The sequence below is a fragment of the Nomascus leucogenys genome, chromosome 16, assembly GCF_006542625.1.
Source record: "Nomascus leucogenys isolate Asia chromosome 16, Asia_NLE_v1, whole genome shotgun sequence".
Lineage (NCBI taxonomy): Eukaryota > Metazoa > Chordata > Mammalia > Primates > Hylobatidae > Nomascus > Nomascus leucogenys.
In genome coordinates this window covers 37,395,984-37,421,494 of record NC_044396.1, presented here as the reverse complement: position 1 = coordinate 37,421,494, position 25,511 = coordinate 37,395,984, and the positions used below count along the sequence as shown (strand labels likewise).

General features: G+C 44.4%; 2 long non-coding RNA genes across 2 annotated transcripts in view; both read right to left on the bottom strand.

Annotated features, from left to right (window-relative positions):
• Positions 1-25,511, bottom strand: part of LOC115830635 — a 148,602-nt gene that overhangs the window by 71,906 nt on the left and 51,185 nt on the right. The window lies entirely within an intron of this gene.
• LOC115830636 lies at positions 1,889-5,388 on the bottom strand. Its single transcript, XR_004026164.1, has 2 exons — positions 5,262-5,388; positions 1,889-2,113 (listed from the first exon to the last, which is right to left on the bottom strand). It is a non-coding gene; the product is annotated as an uncharacterized LOC115830636 (long non-coding RNA).

The window sequence follows — 25,511 nt, the reverse complement described above, 5'->3', positions numbered from 1 at the left end:
AGGGGAGGGAGGGAGAGGGTCTGGCAGGAGTGGGGGGGCCAGCATTGCCCAGTCTCCCGCCCTTCCCAGACCCCTGCCAGCACTCCACGGAGGCGCCTTTGGAGAGGCGCACAGACCCATCCTGAGAGCTGGTCCTGGGACGCGCGGGCTGTGGGCCCCTCAGCCAAGGGAAATGGGATCCCCTGAGCTAGTTCTTTGGCGGTCTTGGGGTTCCGAGCTGTGCCGGCCCCCCAGGAGACACCTGCTATGGCCGTGCCCCACCCAGCCTGCAGCGAGTCCGCGGGGGCATGGGCCTCAGGGGGCGTTCACCAAAGCTAAGCTCTCCACAAAGATGCAGTGAGCACCTGCTGCAAGCCAGGTGCCACCCCAGGGCCTGGGTGTGCAGTACTCCCTTCTGCTCATACGCACAGTTGCGATTTGGGGAAAAGGACAGGAAGGCATCAAAGACCGCCCAGAGCCGCGCCTGACACTGACAGTCACAGAGCAGGGCTGGAAAGCCCAGAGACCACAGCAGGTGCTGCGTTAGGTTACGGCTCAGAGAGCCCTCTGCAGGGGCTGGCTTCAGGGTGCTGAAGGACCCAGGCATAGGGAGCAAGGGCAGGAGCGTCCTGGGCCAGGAAACGGCCAGGCCCGCGGAGGGACCAGCTAGTGCTCCAGGAAAAGGAAGACTAGCTATGGTCAGGCGGGCAGACGCGGGCAGATCAGAGCTTAGTAAGCCAGGACAGGGCAGAAGGACCACGCTGATGTTATCAGGACGCTGGGAGTTCCTGTGCAGCAGGGCAGTCATCTGATGACAGTTTCAAAAGATCCTCCGGGCAGCTGCCTGGGGACTCTGTAGTGGAAGGCCGGGGGCACAGGGAAGCCACGTGGGGGCCTGTTGCCGGCCTGGGCCGGACAGGATGAGGGGGCTGAGGGCACCGGAGCTGAGGGGAGGATGCCCGGGTGCACTTGGAGGGAGAGGAAGCGGTGCTCGTCAGCAGGCTGGGTGTGTGGGAGTGGAGACGGAAGGAATCGCGGAAGCCCCATTGTTTTCACTCAAGTGAACTGAGTGGGTGGTGGTCTCATTTCCTGAAATGAGAATTCTGGGGGTGGGGGAAGGAGAGGGGGTGGTGATAAAAACCTAACTTGTATCCCTGTTAACTTTGAAATTCCCATTAGATACCCCAGTGGGCATGGCAAGAAGACAGGTGGAATTGTTGGGGGGTTGCGGGGAGTGTGCTCTGAGGCCTGCCAAGGATGGAAAAAAGGATTGAAAAGTCCTTGGTATACAAATGGAATTTCAAACCAGGCCCTGGATGAGATCTCCTGGGTGCAAGCTCCATGTGGAGGGTACAGGGGCCCAGGCCGAGCTTGGTGTGCAGGGAGAGGGGACAAAACGAGGCTGGGAGAGAGAGTGGCAAGACGGGGGCGACGCTCAGAGGGTGATGAGGTGAGACGCAAGCGCAGAGGCTTTCCAGAGCCCAGCTCAGCATGGAGCAGGGTGCACCCAGGGCTTCCCATGGCCCAGGCCACCTGCGCCAGAGGACCCTGATCCAAGTCCCTCCAGTCACACTGTTCCTTCCCCAGGTGTTTTCATCAAACCAAGAAATCTCTCCACATGCAAGGCGACCCTCTTTGGAAACGTCTTCCCTACTGTTGCACTGACTAATGCATCTCGCCGGGCTACAGCTCTGCTTGACTTTCTCGCCAAAATACAGGCTTGAGCTCCAATTGCCCGGGAGGTGTGCCATGGATTCTGACAAAGCCTCCATCTCCCTGTCCCCACCCTCTATCCCCTCCGGTGGATCATCACCTTACAGCATTGCCCTCTGTGAAGTCTGTGGAAGCCCCCAGGGAAGGACCCTCTCCCCTTCTGAAGGCATGTTTGCATCACAGCGATTCATGAACATTAGCTCATTCAACTCTCCAACTTTAATGAGCTTAACACATAGTAGGGGTGCAACATTTTTGGAGAGTGAATTGACTTAAATTGTCAGCTTCTGGCCTGTGTGACATCACCAGTTCTCAGCAGAGAAGCCCATGGCTCTAAGGCTTCCCCGGATGCTCTTCAGGATGCCTCTGAGGCCCTGAAGCCAGACAGGACACAGTGAATTGATGCTCATAGATGCATTTTCTGCAAAGAAAGTGCAGAGTTTTATTGGAATTATCAGTGATAGATGAGCTTTTTTTTCCTTCTGTTGCATTATAGCTATTGGATTCTAATCTTATTCAGCTTTGAACAACTCCAGGGAAAGGGCTGTTGCCTTCACCTCCTGTAGCTGATTTGAATAGACACATGGCACATTTCTCCTAAAATCTGGCTCCCCCAAGCCCTTCTTCCTAGTGCTGAGTTCTGGATTCCCGCATGGCTTTGGTCTGGGGTCCCTGTGTCCCTATTCCTCCAGCCCACACTCCAAGTGATGCAAACACTTCACTGGGAACTAGCTCCAAATAACCACTTCAAGCCTTGCCCTGTCCTGGAGGTTTGGAGCCCAATAAGTCTGCATCCTAGGTACCAAGGTGGGTCTGCAAAAACAGGAGGCCCCCAAAATGGCATCCCTGACACAACCCTATTTAAAATTGCTAGGCCTTTTAAATTGTTTTTTATACAGCCTGGTGGTACCAGTTGCATCCACAAACATTTGTGGAGCACACCTGCCAGATGCCTGCTCTAGTCTCCACATGCTGTTGTGAACAAAACAGACAAACATCTCCACCCTAATGGAATAATGGAATTTACCTTTTTTTTTTTTTTTTTTTTTTTTGAGACCGAGTCTCTCGCTCTGTCGCCCAGGCTGGAGTGCATTGGAGCGATCTTGACTCACTGCAAGCTCCGCCTCCTGGGTTCAGGCCATTCTCCTGCCTCAGCCTCCCGAGTAGCTGGGACTACTGGCACCCGCCACCACGCTCAGCTAATATTTTGTATTTTTAGCAGAGACGGGGTTTCACTGTGTTAACCAGGATGGTCTCGATCTCCTGACCTTGTGATCCGCCTGCCTTGGCCTCCCAAAGTGCTGGGATTACAGGCGTGAGCCACCGGGCCCTGCCCAGAATTTACCTTCTAATGGAGCAGACGATAAACACAATTAAGTAAGGAAATATCTATAGTATGTTAGCTGGTGATAAGCGCCAAGGAGAAATTGAAATAGAGAATGACCATAGCAATAAAGAGCATCATCACAAACACTTGAACAGCACATGCCACATACCAGACTAGTCTCAATATTCTCTGTGGCCCAGCACAGTGGCTCATGTTTGTAATACTAACACTTTGGGAGGCTGAGGCAAGAGGATCACTTGAGCCCAGGAGTGTGAAACCAGCCTGAGCAAGATGGCAAGACCCCATCTCTACTAAAACTTAAAAATTAGCCAGGCGGCCAGGCACGGTGGCTCGCACCTGTAATCCCAGCACTTTGGGAGGCCGAGGCGGGTAGATCACGAGGTCAGGAGATCGAGACCATCCTGGCTAACACGGTGAAACCCCATCTCTACTAAAAAATACAAAAAAAACAGCTGGGTGTGGTGGCAGTCCTAGCTACTCGGGAGGCTGAGGCAGGAGAATGGCATGAACCTGGGAGGCGGAGCTTGCAGTGAGCCAAGATCCTGCCACTGCACTCCAGCCTGGGCGACAGAGCGAGACGCAAGACTCCGTCTCAGAAGAAAAAAAAAAAAAATTAGCCAGGCACAGCAGCCCACACCTATAGTCCCAGCTACTCAGGAGACTGACACAGGAGGTTCCCTTGAGCCCAGGAGTTCAAGGCAGCCGTGAGCTATGATTGTGTCACTACATTCCAGCCCTGGCAACAGAGCCAAAGATAAATAAATAATAAATGTTCTGTGTGCATTTACTCGTTAAAACCCTCAGGACAACTGTCTGAGGCTGGTATTGCTATGATTCCCATTTAAATATGGTAAGGGGGAATACCTTGCCCAAGGTCACACAGCCCCAACTGGTGGCCCAGGGTGAAGGAGAAGGAAAAGGAAAAGGAGGGATGGAGCAAGAAAGGCACCACAGCCAGAGAAGGCCCTTGGCACGCTGTGTGTTCTGTGGTATGCTGGCTGAACCTGATCATTGCCAGGAACTTTACGGTTAGCCAGAACCTGGTGCTGGAGGAGAAAGCCACTCACGGGAGCCAAGGGTAGTTTCCTTCTACCTACCCACCCATGATTGTTTTCTAAGAAAGAAAAGAGAAATCAAAGAAATCACAGAATTTGAATGCTGTATAAAACCTAATGTTGTGGAGCAACTGAAGAAAAATAAACAGTGTGGTGAAGTAAACAGTTAACAAAAGGCTAGCATTTGTTTACCTAGAAGATGTGAAGAATTGTTTCCATTAAATGGTTTGGAATGAGAACTTCCACACCTTGAATATAAACTAAGATTTGCCAACTGTGGGAAACATTTAAAATGCTAATTACTTTAAAGGATGAGAAACCTGAAAACATGTTTTAGGGAAGAAAAGAACTGGAAGGACAATATGGTATTGCACAGGTTCAGCAGAACAATAGGCAAAAAAAAAAAATCAAAAAGATTGGTCTACACGGAGACTTCCACCAGCCCCCTCTCTGAGGCCGAGGAGTCTTGTTCAAATACTGTCTGATTGAGAGATAATTATGGGGGAAATGCCAATTCCACATTTCATATCTCTGCACTTTTTTTACTGTCAGTGCCCCATGGAGACGGGATACCGAAGGAACAGTCTGACAGGCGAGGGAGGGGAGCCGTGCAGTCCTGGAACTGCGCCAGGCAATGTGGAAGTCATTGAGATTTACCAGCATCATTTCCATAATCGTTTTTGGATGCACAATAGCTGAAGATTGTGCCTGGATTCCCCTTTGCAAGCATTCTGGAGTCACAACATCAGCACAGAAGGTGGCCAGCCTTTGGCTTTTGCAGCCGTTTGTGGAGTCTTTATGAAAGAGCAGCATGGTCAAGAGACCACGGCTGCATAACCCCGTCTGCAGTGTGTGAGGCCGGAGTGCTGACCCTGGACCTGCCCAGTCATGCCTTCTTGGTCAGCTGCTCATCTCTTCTGCTACCACGGTAAGAAATGGTTTTCATAAAGCCATTTATGAGTTATGAAAGTCCATTATTTTCCAACTGAGAAGGTAGACATCAAACTGCAGAATCAATGAGGCAGTAACAGTTTTGAAACCTCAGTACAAGCAGTGACGCCTTCTGCTGTGTAAGAACCGATCAACTTGGCCCATTTCCCCTTCTCTAGAACACTGAACTACAGCGTTAGATAAGTAGATGGTGCCCGTGACCATGGGCCCTTCACCTGCTCCACAGTGAATGAAAGCTCACCCCAGAGTAGGGTTACACCCTGCGGAGGGCTGGGCCAGGTCCGCAGTCCTCAGAGATGCCCTGAGTTCATCCAGAAGGGCTCAGTCATTTGCCTACGCCAGGCCAATGCTTGAGTCAGCGTGGAGGGGAGGGTTATGCCGGAACCACTGAGTCAGCGCATTGTGGACCAATAATAGCATAATAACAGCGCCTCTCCAACAGGGAAAAGAAATGCCCTGAAGACTGCTGGCCGTGTGTTCAGTGATTCTCACAGAGCACAGAAAATGAAGCATCAGAGAAACTGCCCTTAGGTGGGGCTGGCAAATAGCTCCCCTACTGGGCACAGGGCAGACTTCACCTCAAGGTCTTCCTCCACACACATTCCACAGCCCAGCCAGTCCTCCAGGGCAGAACTCAAGATGAATCTATTCACCATCTCTGTTCCCTTGGGAGTGGGGGAGGATACGAAGCTGAGGTCTAGCATCCGGGCCAGGGCTTTCTCGGCCACGGCTCCTGGCCCGGGTGAGGGTGGGAGGGAGCAATGTGATGATCAACACTCCAGTTTCTTGTCCAAGGCTGCCCGTGGCCGATGTGCTGCCTATTTGAGGAGAAAAGGGAAACACGTAGGCTTGTCTCAGGTGTTCCTAGAGGATGTGGGATGGCCACCCATGGCTGAAAAGTAACTTGGTTCACTAGAGTGTATGACATCGGGACCTGAGACGCAACTTACCAGGTGCTATCTACGTGACTTCACCCCTCAGTCTATTCATCTATGAAATGGGGATAATACTAGCGTTGGAGGATAAATAAATCGATCAACATGTGTAAAGTGCTTAGAAGGTGCCTGCCATGCAGGAAGCAAGCACTGGGCAGTAGCTATCGCTATCATTGCTGCTGTCCTCAATGAGTGCAACTAGCTGCTGGGCTGGAGTAGCTGAAAGTGACTGGTAGTAGAGGGAGTGAGAACAGATAAAAGGCCATGATGCAGAGAGGCCAGAGGCCATGCAGGCTGAACTGCAACAGGAGCAGTGGCTGTAGGGGAGAGGCTCGACCCTGGAGCTGGTCATGATGTGCAAGCAGGATGGGCTGGGGGATCCAGTGTGAGAGCACAGGAGGAGAGGGCTGTGTTTCCCAAGCTTGCAAGTGGCTAGAGTAAAAAGAGACCTAGGTGTGCCCAACAAGGCCTGGCGACTTGGCGTTCTCCACGGATGCAATTCTTCCTATCAAAGCAGGTTCCCAAACCCTGGTTTCTTCCTGCCTCTCAGCCTAACATTATCATTGCTCCTTCATCCATCAGAGAGCCCGGAGTCTCATCTTTCAGTGACTTATCAAGGCTAGACTATTACTCAGAATCTCCACTGTAAATCAGACTACTGTTAAGATAAACACTAATGCTTAAGTCAAAAATCTTGGATTCAAAGAAGGAGTCAACATGGTAAGAGGCCCTTCTGGTGCATCATCCCAGAAACTTCGTCTGACACCCTCCACCACGGGTCCTCCACACGGGAGGGGATGCCTGGACAGTTGTGCACACAGAAACAACATTTGTTCTCACTGGTTTGCTCTGCAGTCCCAGAAGCCCACCAAACGGAGTGGAAAAAAAAAAGACATTTTGGGGCAAAAGACAAAGTGTGATTTGATACACTGATCTCATGTAAGCATAGTTCTAATTAGCTGAATCATTCCTTCAGCAATAGTAAAGAGAGACTGCAACAGATCTGATACTCCAATAGGCTTTGTCCAATCTGGCAGAGTGGATTCTTTATCTGAAATCATCCACAACAACCACTTTCAGAACGGGGCCAATTTTCAGACCTAAATTACCTCTGGCTCCACAGTAGCATCTGCCCATGAAATCAGTTTCTACCAAAAGCTTAAACTCTCCAGCAGCAATTATCTGGAACAGCCTCAAAACTGCATTTTTGCCATTTGAGACTGTTTTCCACAATTGCCAGCCATCTTGCCTGTTAGCATGCCTGTGGGAAGGACGGGCTAGAAGTTATGGCGTTGATTCCCTATTTGAAGTTGTCCTTGAATCCTTCATGACCATCAGACATAACACCCAGTGAAAATGACGCCACCTGCATTTAGAATTATTCAAAACCTGCCACCTCACAGAGGAAAATTCAGCCCACCCTCAGGGATGCAGGTCTTGACTCTGTTCTGGCTGAACTGTTAACAATTCTCCTTTGCAAACTCCCAGAAGGAGACTTGATGATCTCTCCCACATAGCACTTAATGGGGAAGCAAAAACGATTTTCCACTGAGGGAATGTTTTTGCAAAGTGGAAATCAAATCCATTTGTTAATCTTCAAAAACTCTGGGCTGTGCAGATTCTCGGGAAGACACTAAGCATATGGATCACAACAGTGATGGACCCTCAGCAAATGGACCCTGACAACTCCAGAACCAAGCACTTGCCTGGGGGAACTCCTCCCAGCAAACGCTTCTCAAATGGAAAACCTGGGTCCTGTTAGCCATACTGGCTGTGATCTACTGGTGAATGCCTATCACCAATAGTTATTATAACATCAACCTTCTCTATAGAGTTCATGAGTGATTTTTTGCACAGAAATAAGGATTATAGTTTACAACACTGCAGTGGTCCTAAGCTCAAAGTCCTCATTCTTCAACCTGAGAGTTCTTTATGTTGGTTACCCCCCAATTACATGTAACACAGGCTCCATCAAGACAGAGACAGTGTGTGTTTGCTTGATTAAAGTAAGCCCACGGGCAACAGGATAGATTCCTAACCCCTAACTTTTACTTAAACTAAAATACACGAACAGGAAAATGCAGAAAACAAATCTGCCAAACAATGTTTCAGTTTTCTCATGCCTCAAAATTATCTTTTCAGGCCAGGGCTGTTATTTTCTCTAATGCAAGTCCATGTGAGGGCAAAATCAGTGTTGCCTTTCCCATACGCCCTCATCAGACGGTTTCAGGCAGAACTTTCCTGCAAACTCTGAGCCACACTGGCCTAGAAGCTCGGTCAGTTTGCATTAGCTCAGCCCTGACTATTCACATCCAGTCGTGCTAATTTCCGTTTACCTAAGAAGTGAAGGTTTTCCAAGGCTGGTTCCCAACCCTGCTCATATGCTACGGAACTTAGATGATTCTGTGAAAAACTGAGAAGGCTTCAGATATCTGAGACAGCTGTAGGGCATGTGCTCAGAAAGCCCAGCCTCTGTGCAAAAGCAGAGCTTTCTGTGTTTCAGTGAAAATGCCCGTGAGGTTTAAGTCCTCCCTCCTCTGAAATGACAGAAGAGACATCCACCCACTTCGGATTTCGACAGAGGAGGGTTAAGAAGTTGGGCAACACCAGCACCAGTGAACCCTCGGGGCCAGGAGAGCAGCAGCGTGGTTTGGTTTTCAGTCACCCACTGTGGTGGGAACAATAATGTAGGATGAGATCAAGTTCAAGAACAGTACACGCAAGCAAAAATCTCATTGTTCCTGTTATTACATTGTGAACATCTCCTCTTTTGTTTTCTTTTAAAGAGCAATTGTTCAAAAGGTTAAATTTGTTGGCCAAGACATCCCCTGAAAAGCTTAGTAACTTGGAATTTTGGTGGCCATAGTTTTCTTCCTGTGTGAGCTTCCCTCCAAGGTTAATCTTAAATACAGAATCTCCCTCCTCTTTCCTTCCAAATCCTCTTTTCTTTCCGAGCCATCCAAGTACATGGTTAGGCTCCATTCCTGTTCCCAGCGGCGTGTACCGTCATCTCTGCCAGACTTCCTCCAGCTGCCGCCCATGAGCGCATCTGCTGTAGAGTTCCCCACTTGAAAGGTGTCCCAGAAAGCCTGGCCTCATTTTATTCCCAGAGGAATCCCAGAGCCCTGGGAGACAACAGCTAACAGCTGGTCCAGAGATTGTTGTACAAACTTTTGAGGCCACAACTGGCAAATTGTAAGAATACGATGGAGTGCAGGCAGACTGGTTTGCCTGAGCTGATCCGGACAAAAGACAGGGTGGGGAAGAGGACAAGTGGCTGAGGATGGAGCAGGTCTCTACTTCCGTCCTGCACATCTGTCCATCCTTAGTGCTGGGCATCTGTGATTTGTTTTCAGATTTCAATAGTTTGGGGGGTACAGGTGAATTTGGGTTACATGGATAAGTTATTTAGTGGTAGTTTCTGAGATTTTGGTGCACCCATCACCCTGAGAAGTGTACACTGTACCAATGTGTAGTCTTTCTTTTATTCCTTACTCACCTCCCACACTTTCCCCTGAGTCCTCAAAGTCCATTCTATCATTCTTTTTCTTTTTCTTCTTTTTTTGAGACAGAATCTCACTCTGTCACCCAGGCTGGAGTACAATGGCTCAATCTCAACTCACTGCAACCTCTGCCTCCCAGATTCAAGCAATTGTCTCACCTCAGCCTCCCAAGTAGCTGGGATTACAGGCACCCGCCACCACTCCCAGATAATTTTTGTATTTTTGTAGAGACAGGGTTTCACCATGTTGGACAGGCTGGTCTTAAACTCCTGACCTTGTGATCCACCAGCCTCGGCCACCCAAAGTGCTAGGATTATAGGTGTGAGCCACCGCACCTGGCCCATTATATCGTCCTTATGCCTTTGCATCCTTATAGCTTAGCTCCAACTTATAAGTGAGAACATACGATATTTGGTTTTCCATTCCTACGTGACTTCACTTCAAATAATGGTCTTCAAATCCATCCAGGTTGCTGCAAAGGTCATTATTTTGTCCATTTTATGGCTGAGTAGTATTCCATGGTATATATGTACCACATTTTCTTTATCCATTTATTGGTTGATGGGCATTTAGGTTGGGTCCATATTTTTGCAATTGTGAATTGTGCTGCTATAAACACGCATGTTGGGCACCTATGATATTATAATCGTTTCCATCTTGGTCACTATCTGCTGTATCATAAGCACAAAATTATGACTTCACAAGAGGATGGGCCAAATGAGAAGCAGAACTGTAAGGGAAAGGAATGCTTGTTAAAGTAAAACTATTCTCAATAATTGAGAGAGGAATTTCAGAAACTAACTCTGGCCAAGACCTTTTTTTTATTTACATGTTCTCAGCATTAGAGCTGTGTCCAAACCATCCCTGCTGACACATCCATGACAACCTAGGATAAATAAGCCTTTGAGAAACTGTCTGAGGAGTGACATGGGAGCTGCTGCCAGGCCTTCCCAGGGAGTTCCTTGACTTCCCGTGCCCACTACCTTCCCACCATAAAGGTGGGCCCATTCGCTTTTGATTTTGAAACTAAAGCAAATTTAGTTTACAGAAGCCATGTCTTAGGGTGGAAAATAGCTCATCTCTACTGGAAAACACTGACAGGCCATTCGATTCATCGCTGAGCAAAAATCAGAGTGAGAGTATCCAAAATGAAGTGGCAGAAGGAAGGAATTCACAGGCGCATCAGGAAAGGTCATGTGGCAGCAGCGTTTGCTCAGCAGCCCGAGAACTCCCTCCAGACCAGCAAGAAGGAATGAAGGACAGTCAGCAGGCACTGCCACTCAGAGGACTTGGTACAAGGAGAAGCCGTGGCCAGCACTGGTCCTATTGCCCATGCTCCAGTAGCTTCTGCAAGCTGTGGAATCGCCAGTCCCATTGCTAATACAGGTTAGCATAAACATACCTTATCCAAACAGAGAAGAAAAGACACAGAGTATGTAAAAATACATATTATAGATTCGTGATACATAAAGTGTGTTGATAACCTAAAGATTTCTTTGCCAGGCACGGTGGTTCACGCCTGTAATCCCAGCACTTAAGGAGGCCGAGGAGGGTGGATCACCCCAGATCAGGAGTTTGAGACCAGCTTGGCCAACATGGTGAAATCCTGTGTCTACTAAAAACACAAAATTAGCTGGGCGTGGTGGCTGGTGCCTATAATCCCAGCTACTTGGGAGGCTGAGGCAGGAGAATCACTTGAGCCTGGGAGGCAGAGGTTGTAGTGAGCCTAGATCAGGCCATTGCACTCCAGCCTGGGCAACAAGAGCGAAACTCCATCACACACACAAAAAATAAATAAAAATAAAAACCAAAAAAAGTAAATAAATAAAAAAGATTTTGTATAAAAATATGAAATTCAGGCTAGACAGCAAGCATGGAATGCAATGCACTTGCAACTAACATTTCCCCAACAGTGAATTAAATGCCACCAGGGCTCAACTCCTGATCCCATCATCATAAACAGAACAAGGGGGAAAGTAAAGATTTTAGTTTTATACATGCATATTGGACGCAGGCACCAATAGATCTGATAGCACATGCTACCTGTGCCTTTGACACATGGGCTCATCCAGATGATTAAAAGAATCTCACTGAGTTTCCAAAAAGGGCAAAGGGTTCAGGAAACTCCTCCACCCCAACTTTCCCCCACCCACTGAAATGGAGCTGTCCCATTTGCACTGAACACCTCTGCGAAAATTTATGATTGGAATCATGTATGTGAAAAGAATGCCACCCTAGGGGACTTAGGAATTGCACTCTGGATGGAGGACGGTGTGGGAAGGAGCCAGGTGGTCTTGTGGGAGATGCTGCAAAAAGTGAGATGTGGTTGCACAGGAAACACTTCCTAAAAGTCAGAAGAAAAAGTGTGTGTTCAGCAGCCGGGGGAGGGTGAGAGGAAATAACTCACAAATCTGAATTGTGTCCTACAATACAATATATTCCATCCTGATCAACCAAATAGCTGGCAGGAAAAGTACTTTGACTTTTATATCCTTTTCTCCAGACAAAGAGCTCTGTGTATGGCTGTGTATTTGAATAGGTGCACTTGCAGGACAGCTGCTGAGATGCGACCTTGTGCTTGCAGCAGAAAGAGCTGATGCTAATCCTGGATCCACACAGAGCTGCCTGCAGGAGCCACACACCGAATGCCAATGTAAAGCCCACCTCAATGACAAATCCAAACTCACATTGTGTCACACGTTCTACAGACATCCAACAGGAATGGAAGACTTTTCTAGAGTCTCCAAAATACTGCCTGGGTTCAACTCACCTTGACCAATTACTACCTTAGTTACTCTCAGCAAATAACTCAATCTCTCTATGAATCAGTTTTCTTATCTGTAAAATGAGAAAAATAATAGTCCTTACTTCATGGGGTGATTGTGAAGATTAAGGAGTTAATAAGTATAAAGCACTTAGGAATGATCTCTTGATAAATGTGCTACTGTTGTTGTGGGACACAGTAGGACTTATTTCACTAAGTGACAGCTGATGTTATTGTTGTTATTGTTACAAGAAAACCCCTCTCCCTCCAGCAACAATGAACAACTATTCTTGATCTGAGAACACACACCCACTCAGAGTAAGCAGGCTGTTATATGCTCCAGGCTTCACCGTATCTGTCGCTTTCATATTTGTTCTTTAAGAGATGATCCCAAACTTTCCACACTTACTTTTTTTTTTCTTTCCCCAAGATGGAGTCTTGCTCTGTCGCCCAGGCTGGAGGGCAGTGATGCAATCTTGGCTCACTGCAATCTCTGCCTCCCGGGTTGGAGTGATTCTCCTGCTTCAGCCTCCCGAGTAGCTAGGATTACAGGCACCTGCCACCATGCTTGGCTAATTTTCATATTTTTAGTAGAGGTGGGATTTTACCATGTTGGCCAGGCTGGTCTTGAACTCCTGACCTTGTGACCCGCCCACCTCGGCCTCCCAAAGTGCTGGGATTACAGATGTGAGCCATTGCGCCCAGCCTCCACACTGACTTTTATTAACACTTCCCCAATTAACTTGCAAACTCCACAAAGTCAATTTCTTGTCATACCTTTCTTGATTTGCCAGAAGTGTGGTCAACAAGTGAGGGGGAAATGAAATATTTGGTTATAGAATCTTCATATCCCTCACCCTGCTACAGAGAGGTAAAGGGACCATGGCAGAACCCTTATGTGAGGAAAAAGAAGGAAGGGTCCTGTGATTGCCAAAAAAAAGTTGGATTTGTCTGAAATTGACCAAGAACCTCTTCATGAATCTAACGCTTGGCTTCTTTTATTAATATGTTTTCAATACAATCTATTTTCAGCTTCAGAGGAGAAATTGACAGTGTCCAAATTTCTGCCCAATTTCCTAATCTGTTTATAAAGGTTTACATGCTATTCATTTTTGACTAAATTTTTATTGTGAAATTTGTAGATTCACATGCAACTGTAAGAAGCGCAGCAGAGAGATACCTGTTCCCTTTATGCAGATTATCCCAATGTGACACCTTGCAGAGCTATAGTACAATAGCACAGCATGATACAGACATGATACAGTCAAGACACAGACATTTCTGATACTAGGACACCACGTTTTGACATTATGTAGCCACACATCTATTTACCTGTCACACCCACTATCTCCCTAATCCCAGCCAACCACTAATCTAGTTTCTGTTTCTATAATTTTGTCACTTCAAGATGTCAAACAAGTCTCACTTTTGGGATTGCCTTTCTTCACTCAGCATCATTATTCCTGGGAGATTCATCCAGATTGTTGTGTGTGTGAACAGTTAGTTCCTTTCAATTATGACTTGTGTCCCATGCTGTGGACTTGCCCCAGTTTGTTAAGTCATTCAGTCCTTGAAAGACATCTGCACTGTTTCAAGTTTGTGACCATTATAAATAAAGCACTATGAACATTCCCATACATGTGTGCATATAGGCCTTCATTTCCTTAGAATCTGTGTCCAGAAGTGCACATTATGAGTTGCAAGCCACCTGCATGTTTAGCTTCTTAAGAATCCACCATGCTGTACACTTTTACATTCTGTCAGGCAATGTGTAAGTGTTCTGAATTTTTGCCAGGATTTGGTTTTGTCACTATGTTTTGCTTTAGCTATTCTGATCAATGGGTAACAGTATCTAATTGTGGTTTTAACTACCATTTCCCTAATAGCTAATGACGAACGTCTTTCCATGTGGTCTTTTGACACACACACACACACACACATATATATATATCTATATATATATATAGATATATCCTCGTCCATAAATTGTCTTTTACTCTCTTTTGTCTATGTTTTAATTGTGCATTTTTCCATTATTCAGGCTTATAGGTGTTATGAATTTCAGATATTGGCCCTTGGTTAGATACACGGCTTGTAGATATCTTCTTTTAGCCTGTAACTTGTCTTTTCACCCTTTTAACAGGGTCTTTCACAAAGAAAAAAACTTTTTAAGTCCAGTTTACCAATTTTTCTACTTATGGGTCATCCTTTCTTTGGTGTCAAATCTAAGAACTCTTTGCTTAGCTCTAGATCACAAAGGTTTTCTCCAATTTTTTTTCCTAAAAGTTTTAGAGTTTACATCTAAGTCTGCGATATATTTTGAGTTAATTTTTGTACAAGTGTAAGACAGTCCAGAGTACATTATCTTTTGGCCTGTAGATATTCAATCAATCCAGCGGTATTTGTTGGAAAGGCTATCTTTCCTCCTTTGGATTGTTTTTGTTACTTTGTTGAAGATCAGTTGGGCATATTTGTGTGGGTCTATGTTGGGGTTCTCTACTCTTTTGCCTTGACACAACCAAAAAAGAGAATTTCAGACCAATATCCTTGATGAACATTGATGCAAAAATCCTCAATAAAATACTGGCAAACCGAATCCAGCAGCACATCAAAAAGCTTATCCACCATGATTAAGTGGGCTTCATCCCTGGGATGCAAGGCTGCTTCAACATATGCAAATCAATAAATGTAATCCAGCATATAAACAGAACCAAAGACAAAAACCACATGATTATCTCAACAGATGCAGAAAAGGCCTTTGACAAAATTCAACAACGCTTCATGCTAAAAACTCTCAATAAATTAGGTATTGATGGGACGTATCTCAAAATAATAAGAGCTATCTATGACAAACCCACAGCCAATATCATACTGAATGGGCAAAAACTGGAAGCATTCCCTTTGAAAACTGGCACAAGACAGGGATGCCCTCTCTCACCGCTCCTATTCAACATAGTGCTGGAAGTTCTGGCCAGGGCAATTAGGCAGGAGAAGGAAATAAAGGGTATTCAATTAGGAAAAGAGGAAGTCAAATTGTCCCTGTTTGCAGATGACATGATTGTATATCTAGAAAACCTCATTGTCTCAGCCCAAAATCTCCTTAAGCTGATTAGCAGCTTCAGCAAAGTCTCAGGATACAAAATCAATGTACAAAAATCACAAGCATTCTTGTACACCAACCACAGACAAACAGAGAGCCAAATCATGAGTGAACTCCCATTCACAATTGCTTCAGAGAGAATAAAATACCTAGGAATCCAACTTACAAGGGATGTGAAGGACCTCTTCAAGGAGAACTACAAACCACTGCTCAATGAAATAAAAGAGGATACAAACAAATGGAAGAACATTCCATGCTCATGGGTTGGAAGAATCAATATCGTGAAAATGGCCATACTGCCCAAGGTAATTTATAGATTCAATGCCATCCCCATCAAGCTACCAAGGACTTTCTTCACAGAATTGGAAAAAACTACTTTAAAGTTCATATGGAACCAAAAAAGAGCCCACATCACCAAGTCAATCTAAGCCAAAAGAACAAAGCTGGAGGCATCACGCTACCTGACTTCAAACTATACTACAAGGCTACAGTAACCAAAACAGCATGGTACTGGTACCACAACACAGACATAGATCAATGGAACAGAACAGAGCCCTCAGAAATAATGCCGCATATCTACAACTATCTGATCTTTGACAAACCTGACAAAAACAAGTAATGGGGAGAGGATTCCCTATTTAATAAATGGTGCTGGGAAAACTGGCTAACCATATGTAGAAAGCTGAAACTGGATCCCTTCCTTCCACCTTATACAAAAATTAATTCAAGATGGATTAAAGACTTACATGTTAGACCTAAAACCATAAAAACCCTAGAAGAAAACCTAGGCAATACCATTCAGGACATAGGCATGGGCAAGGACTTCATGTCTAAAACACCAAAAGCAATGGCAACAAAAGCAAAAATTGACAAATGGGATCTAATTAAACTAAAGAGCTTCAGCACAGCAAAAGAAACTACCATCAGAGTGTACAGGCAACCTACAAAATGGGAGAAAATTTTCACAACCTACTCATCTGACAAAGGGCTAATATCAAGAATCTACAATGAACTCAAACAAATTTACAAGAAAAAAACAAACAACCCCATCAAAAAGTGGGCGAAGGACATGAACAGACATTTCTCAAAAGAAGACATTTATGCAGCCAAAAAACACATGACAAAATGCTCATCATCACTGGCCATCAGAGAAATGCAAATCAAAACCACAATGAGATATCATCTCACACCAGTTAGAATGGTGATCATTAAAAAGTCAGGAAACAACAGGTGCTGGAGAGGATGTGGAGAAATAGGAACACTTTTACACTGTTGGTGGGACTGTAAACTAGTTCAACCATTGTGGAAGTCAGTGTGGCAATTCCTCATAGATCTAGATCTAGAAATACCATTTGACCCAGCCATCCCATTACTGGGTATATACCCAAAGGACTATATATCATGCTGCTATAAAGACACAAGCACACATATGTTTATTGCAGCACTATTCACAATAGCAAAGACTTGGAACCAACCCAAATTTCCAGCAACGATAGACTGGATTAAGAAAATGTGGCACATATACACCATGGAATACTATGCAGCCATAAAAAATAATGAGTTCATGTCCTTTGCAGGGACATGGATGATACTGGAAACCATCATTCTCAGTAAACTATCGCAAGGACAAAAAACCAAACACCGCATGTTCTCACTCATAGGTGGGAATTGAACAATGAGAACTCATGGACACAGGAAGGGGAACATCACACTCCGGGGACTGTTGTGGGGTGGGGGGAGGGAGGAGGGATAGCATTAGGAGATACACCTAATGCTAAATGACGAGTTAATGGGTGCAGCAAACCAACATGACACATGGATACATATGTAACAAACCTGCATATTGTGCACATCTACCCTAAGACCTAAAGTATAATAATAAAAAAAAATGCCCATCCTTCTACCAATATCCCACAGTCTTGATTACTTAGCTGTGTCGTGCGTTTTGAAAGCATGTAGACTGATTTCTCCTACGTTATTGTTTTTCAGAATGGTTTTACCTATTCCAGTTTCTTTGCCTTTCCATATAAATCTTAGACTAATCCTGTTGCTATCTAGAAAACATCTTGCTGGGATTTTTATAGGAATTGCATTAAACTTGTGTATCATTTTTAGAAGAACTGACGTTCTTATTACATTGAATTGTCCAATCCATGAACTCAGTCTCTCTATTAAAATCTTTTTTGGTTTCTTTCATCAATATATGTACTTTTTATCATTCAAGTCTTGAATTTTCATTTTTGACTGATTGTGAGTGATATTTAGAAATATTTTATTGTCCACATGTGCACTGCTAGTATGTAGAAATACTACTGATTTTTAAGCATATCATATCACCTATGACCTTGCTGAAGTAACTTATTAATTCTAAGAGTTTTACTGTAGGTTCTTGAGCATTTACACACAGACAACCAGCAAATAAGACAATTTCACTTCCATTTCAACCTGTGTGTCTTTTACTTCTTTTTCTTGACTCTTACACAGGGTAGAACTTCCAGCACTATGCTGAGTAAGAGATTTAAGAGCTAACATCCTTGTCTTTACCTCTGATGTAAAGCATTCAGTCTTTCTTTCATCTTCAGATATAATGTTAGCTGCGGGCCTTTTGCACAGGCTCATTCTTGATCAACTTGAGAGAACTTCCTTTTATTCCTATTTTTCTGAGAGTTTTGATTACGAATGGCTGTTGAATTCTGCCAAATGTTTTTCATGATCATATGTATGCTATTGTAAATTTGTTCTGCTGTTGAGGAATGAGATGCTGGCAGTCCTCGCAGCCCGCTCGCTCTTGGCGCCTCCTCTGCCTGGGCTCCCACTTTGGTGGCACTTGAGTAGCCCTTCAGCCCACCGCTGCACTGTGGGAGCCCCTTTCTGGGCTGGCCAAGGCCGGAGCCGGCTCCCTTAGCTTGCAGGCAGGTGTGGAGGGACAGGCGCGAGCAGGAACCCGGCTGTGCGCAGAGCTTGCGGGCCAGCTGGAGTTCCAGGTGGGCGTGGGCTTGGCGGGCCCCGCACTCCGAGCAGCCGGCTGGCCCTGCCGGCCCCAGGCAATGAGGGGCTTAGCACCCAGGCCAGCGGCTGCGGAGGGTATACTGGGTCCCCCAGCAGTACTGGGTCCCTCAGCAGTGCCAGCCCACCAGCGCTGTGCTCAATTTCTCGCCAGGCCTTAGCTGCCTTCCCGCGGGGCAGGGCTCGGGATCTGCAGCCCGCCATGCCTGAGCCTCCCCGCCCTCCGTGGGCTCCTGTGTGGCCATAGCCTCCCCGGCGAGTGCCGCCCCCTGCTCCAGGGCGCCCAGTCCCATCAAACACCCAAGGGCTGAGGAGTGTGGGCGCACGGGGCAGGACTGGCAGGCAGCTCCACCTGCAGCCCGGGTGCAGGATCCACTGGGTGAAGCCAGCTGGGCTCCTGAGTCTGGTTGGGAGGTGGAGAACTTTATGTCTAGCTCAGGGATTGTAAATACACCAATCAGCACCCTGTGTCTAGCTCAGGGTTTGTGAATGCACCAATCAACACTCTGTATCTAGCTACTCTGGTGGGGCCTTGGAGAACCTCTGTGTCCACACTCTGTATCTAGCTAATGTGGTGGGGAGGTGGAGAACCTTTGTGTCTAGCTCAGGGATTGTAAACGCACCAATCAGTACCCTGTCAAAACAGACCACTGGGCTCTACCAATCAGCAGGATGTGGGTGGGGCCAGAGAAGAGAATAAAAGCAGGCTGCCCGAGACAGCAGGGGCAACCCGCTGGGGTCCCTTTCTACACTGTGGAAGCTTTGTTCTTTCACTTTTTGCAGTAAATGTTGCTACTGCTCACTGTTTGGGTCCACACTGCCTTAAGAGCTGTAACACTCACCGCGAAGGTCTGCAGCTTCATTCTTGAAGTCAATGAGACCAAGAACCCACCAATTCCAGACATAGGAAGATTACATTGATTTTGAATATTGAACCAGTCTTAAATCCCTGAAATAAAACCCTCTTGGTGACAGTGTACAATTTTTCTAATACATTGCTACATCTTATTTGCTAATGATTTTGTTAAAGAATTTTATATTCCTTTATTCATCTGTATGCATGAGGGACAATGGTTTGTAGTTTTTTTTCTTTTTTTGCTCTCTTTTTCTGGTTTTAGTATAAAGGTAATACTAATTTCATGAAATGAAGAGTGTTCCCTCCACTTCTATTTTCTGGAAGAGATTCTACAGAATTTATATTAATGCTTCTTTAAACATTTGGTCAACTGAACCAGTGAAATCACCAGGCCTGAGATTTTTTTCATGAATCCAATTATGAATTCAATTTGCTTAATAGTGATAGGACAATTCAAATTATTTATTTCATGTTGGATGAGTCTGGGCAGTTTGTTGTTTTTTGAGGAATGGGTCCATTTTATCTAAGTTGCAAAGTCTATGTATGAAGAGTTGTTCATGGTATTCTTTTACTATCCTTTTGATGTCTGTAGAGTCTAAATGATGTCTCTGCTAATCTGTGACAGTGACATTTGTGATGTTGGTAACTTGTGTCTTCTTTCCTTTTTCTTCATCAGTGATGCTTGGTTTGTCAGTTGCATTGATCTTTTCAAAGAAACAGCTCTTTGTTTCATTGATTTTTCTCTGTTATTTTGCTGTTTTCAATTTCAAGTGATTTCTGCTTTTATCTTTAGTATTTCTTCTGTTGGTTTTGGCTTTCCTTTCTCTTCTTCTTCTGCTTTTGGAATGAGATCTTTCTGGTTTTTTTTTTTTTTTTTTTTTTTTTTTTTTGAGATGGAGTCTCTCTCTGTTGCCCCAGCTAGAGTGCAGTTGCGCGATCTCGGCTCACTGCAAGCTCCGCCTCCCGGGTTCACACGATTCTCTTGCCTCAGCCTCCTGAGTAGCTGGGACTACAGGCGCCTGCCACCATGCCCAGCTAATTTTTTTTATCTTTAGTAGAGATGGGGTTTCTACATGTTAGCTAGGATGGTCTCGATTTCCTGACCTTGTGATCCGCCCACCTCAGCCTCCCAAAGTGCTGGGATTACAGGCATGAGCCACTGCCATGGCCGGAATGAGATCTGAAGTTACCAATTTAACATTTTCTTCTTTTCTAATATATGCATGTAGTGCTATACGTTTCCATTCCAGCACTGCCTTAACTGAGCCCTAAAAATTTTGATATGTTGTATTTTAATTTTTGTTGAAGTCAATGTACTTTTTTAACTTCACTTTTGACTTCTTCTTTGACCTATTTAGAACATGCTGTTTAATTTCCAAGTGTTTGGAGATATTCCTGTTGTATTTTTGTTGTTAATTTCTAGTTGTATCAAGTCATGGCAGGGGAACACTCAATATCACTTCAGTTCCTGTACTTGTTGAGGTTTCTTTTACAGCCCAGGATATGGTTTATGTTGCTGTATAATCTTTGGGCACTTGCAAAGAATTTGGATTCTGCTGTTGTTGGGTAGAGTGCTCTACATATGTCAATTAGATCTTGTTGGTTGGTGGTATTGTTGAGTTATTTTGTTTCTTTATTGATTTTTCCTCTATTAGTTCTATCAAATGTTGAGAGATGGGTATTGAAGCCTTCAACTATAATTAAAGATTTATCTATTTTTACTTTCAGCTTTATCTGTTTGCTTCACATATTTTTCAGCTCTATTTTTGGTGTATTTGCCTTCTTGGTAGATTGGCCCCTTTTATCTTTATATAATTTCCTTCTCTGTCTTTGCTCTGAGACATTATATTGCTCTGATATTAATATAGCCACTTCTGTCTTCCATAATTAGTATCTGCATGACATATCTGTTTTCATTATTTTACTTTCAATCCGCCTATACAGTAATGTTTGAAATGCGTATCTTGTAGACAGCATATAGTTGGCCATATTTTTAATCCACTCTTCCAATTTCTGTTCTTTATTTCAAATATTTAGATCTATTATATTTAATTTAATTATTGATATGTTAGGGTTTAGTTCTGCCATTTAATTTTTTTGTTTTCAGCTTTTTTCTGCTTTTTCTTACTGTTTCCTTTTTCCTGCCTCTGACTTTTATTTAAACATTTTTTATAATTCCATTTTTATTTATCCATGGTATTTATTTCTTTTGGTAAAACTTTTAAAGTGGTTTCTCAGCCAGACGTGGTGGCTCACGCCTGTAATCCCAGCACTTTTGGAGGCTGAGGTGGGCAGATCACAAGGTCAGGAGATCGAGACCATCCTTCCTAACACAGTGAAACCCCATCTCTACTAAAAGTACAAAAAATTAGCTGGGTGTGGTGGGGGGCACCTGTAGTCCCGGCTACTTGGGAGGCTGAGGCAGAAGGATGGCATGAGCCTGGGAGATGGAGCTTGCAGTGAGCAAAGATCGTGCCACTGCATTCAAGCCTGGGTGACAGAGCGAGACTCTGTTGCAAAAAAAAAAAATAAATAATAAATAAATAAATAAATAAATAAATAAATAAATAAATAAAAAGTGGTTTCTCTAGGTACTACACTATATACACAAAATTTATCACACCCTTATTGGTGCCATCATTTAACCTGTTCAAGTAAATTACAGAAGTCTTACCTCCCTTTGTGTCTCTTTACCTTCCCCCACTTATAAAATAACTATCATAAATATTTCCTCTTTAGATTTCAAACATAATTTGGAAAACTCAAAGCAATAAAGAAAACCTATTCTATGTATCTATATTTTGGCTTACTATGTTCTTTCTTTTCTCCTGATGTTCTGAGTTTCCTTCTCTTATTGCTTGCATTCTGTTTGGAGAACTTATTTTAGCTATTCTTTAGGTAGGTTTGGTGGTGTCAAATTATCTTGATTTCCCTTCATTTGAAAATGTTTTGGTTTTCCCCTCATTCCTGAAGAAAATTTTCACTGGGTTGGCAGCTCTTTCCTTTAAAAACTTGAAAAGTATTCTGCCACTTCCTTATGGTTTACATGATTTCTGATGAGAAATTCTTTGTCACTAAATTTGCTTCACTTCTATGGGTAAGGTGTTTTTTTCCTCTGACTACTTTTTAATATTTTTTGTTTGTCTTTAGTTTTCAGAAGTTTAATTACGATGTGTCTCAGGTGTTTGCTATTTGAAGTTATCTCAGCTTCTTGAATCAGTAGATTTATTTATGTTGCCAAATTTGAGATTTTGGCAATTGTTCCTTCAAGTGCATTTTTCAGCCTCACCCTCTTTCTCCTCTCCTTTTGGACTCTGATAGCATGAATGTTAGATCTTTTGTTAGATTCCCATGGGTCCATTTTTGTTTTGTTTTGTTTTGTTTTGATACAGAGTCTCACTCTCACCCAGGCTGGAGCACAGTGGCACGATCTCAGCTCACTGCACCCTCCACCTCCCAGGTTCAAGTGATTCTCTTGCCTCAGCTTCCCAAGTAGCTGGGACTACAGGCGTGTGCCACCACACCTGGCTAATTGTTTGTATTTTTAGTAGAGACGAGGTTTCACCGTGTTAGCCAGGATGGTCTCGATCTCCTGACCTCGTGATCCACCTGCCTTGGCCTCCCAAAGTGCTGGGATTACAGGCGTGGGCCACTGCACCAGGCTGCCTCCATTTTTTTCACTCTATTTTCTTTCTGGTGTTCAGACTGGTTAATTTCTCTTATTTTTTCTTCCAATTCACTGATTCTTTTCACCACTCACTTCCTTCTGCTATTGAGCCCATCTACTTCGGTTTTTTTAAGTTCTGACATTTCCATTTGGTTCTTCTCTATATATTTGCTGAGGTTTTTTTTTTTTTTTTTTTTTTCACTTTTTTCAAGTGTGTTCAAATTGTTTATTGAAGCATTTTTGTCATGGATACTTTAAACTCTTTTCAGATAAATCTGATATCTCTGTCTTTAGGTGCTGGCATCTATTAATTGTCTTTTGTCCTTCAGTTTAGGATCTTCCTGGGTTTTTGAATGGTGGGCAATTTTCAGGTTCAAGTGATATTTCCTGTCTCAGTGGGGATATTCGCATTTTGAGCCTCGGTGTTCTGATTTAGCTGATTTTTTTTTTTTTTTTTTTTTTTTTTTTTGTCAGCACTCCCATAGGGGAAGAGGGCAGGATGCAGCCTCATTACTACCAGGTGGAAGTAGAAGTTCCTGTTCTTCACAGCATCTCTGTTGGCACCTGAGGGCAGGGCAGGGGGTTGTTCCTCATCAATCCAGGCAGATGTGGGAGTTCTAACTTTACCTATGATCTCCACTGGCACCACGGTGGGGTAGGGGTGGCCTCATTCTCTTTGGGCCACAGTGAAAGTCCTGATGCTCCTCCAGGCTTCTTCTGATATCACCCCAGCTGGTAGAGGGAGCAGCCTCGTTACTGCTGGGTGAGAGTGAAAGTCCAGGCTCTCCACATGGTCCCACTGACACAGGGTGGCAGAGGTTCATTACCAGCTGGCAAGAGTGAAAGTTCAGGAATCCTATTTGGCCTCCTCTGACACTACCCAGGCTGGAATGTGGAGGTGCCTCATTACAGCCTGCCAAGTGCAAGAATTCAGGCTCCCTACTCAGCCTTTGCTGGCATGAGTGGGGTTGGGCCCAGCTTGCTCAGTGGCATTTGGCTATAATAAAGCAGTGTTGTCTTGAAGTTTTCTGCCTTGGTGCCCTTTTCCTGGCTTTGGTTGGAGAGAGGATGCTTCTTCTGGGGCTTTTTGGTCTCAGCCTATTACTGTTTCCAGTTTCCTGGCTTCTTCAGCTCCAAGTCTAGGATATATGGGGCCAAAAGAAAACCCAGGGAATTCATGACTATGTCTTCTCTCTTGTCCCAAGACCCGTAGTAGGTTTGCCTTCTCTCCACCATTCACAGTCTCCTTATGATTGGCTCATGTATAATGTCCTGCGTTTTTAGTTATGTTTAGACAAAGGAATGGGGAAAAGTATGTCCGCTGCATCTTCCTGGAAGCAGAAGCCGCGGTTCACATATTTTTAATCTCATGACTTTTAGTAAAACTTAAACTACTAAATGAAATGGCATTATATGGCCATGGCAAGATAATTTAAATTTCCTGGGTGCTCCTTGTGTCTTCTCATTCCCTTCTCGCCTTTACCCACTCCACCACCCCTCAGGCTGCAATAAACTCTGCCATTTACCCTCCCATCTCCACCCTCTACCAACCTCTCCTCCAGACGCTGGGGACTCTCTGCCCTTCACTGGATCATAACTCCTGCAGATACCTGACTTAGCATATTTGCAATAACTCACTTCTCTTCTTTTCTGGTGATAATCTGCCACCCTTCCTCCCACCATTTACAGATCAGAAAAAGCTTCAACTGGAGAAATAGAATTAGAGTGGACTTTTGAGGATAGATAGAACTTGACAGGCAGAGATGGAGAGAATAATAACAGCATTTAGGTATATGATTGTGATATGTGTTCAAATGCTATGATTATGCTTGACTGAAGCAGAGCGTGTTCATTCACCAAGTCCGTAAATGTGCAAATGTCTATTAAGTATCAGATACTATTCTAAGCACTAGCTTAGAATACTGTCTCATATAATTAATAATAATAATTAATTAATAATAATAATATTAGAATAGTGTCTAATATTAGTGGTTTCGAAAAGCAGATGGAGGTCCCTGCCCTCACAGAGCAAAGTTTAACGGGAGAGACAGGTATGTTTCAAGTGAACAAACTAAAAAAATCTGTAACAGTGATTCTATTAAATAATTGCTTTAAATAAAAACAGATGGTTATGAAAGAGAAAGCTCAAGTGGGAAAAGAAGGGTTATTTTGAGTTGGATATCAGGGAAACATCACTGAGAAAGTTACCTTAAGGATTAGCAAGCACCAGGCAGATGAAAAGTGGAGAACACGGCGTTTGGATGGGTTCTGTGTGAGGCAAGATTCCTGCTCTACACAGGCCAGCACAGTAGTAGAAGCAGGTAGAAGGGAGATTTGCTTAAGATAAGGCGGAGCAGAAGGCAAACCAGATGACCAGCGGGCTACACAGCAGGTAGAGGTTGATTCCACTGCAAGTGCAATGGGAAACCACTGAAGGTTTTAATCAGGTAAGTAACGTTATCCAATTTCATTATAAGGGAAATGGTAGACAATAAAACTGGAAACATACTTTGGGAACACATTGTGGAAAGCCTTCAGTGACAGTCCTGGGAGTTTTCGCCTAATTCATAAGACAGCGGAGAGTTTTCAAGGACTTTATTTTTTTAAATAAACACTTGGTTCAAGATTTATTAC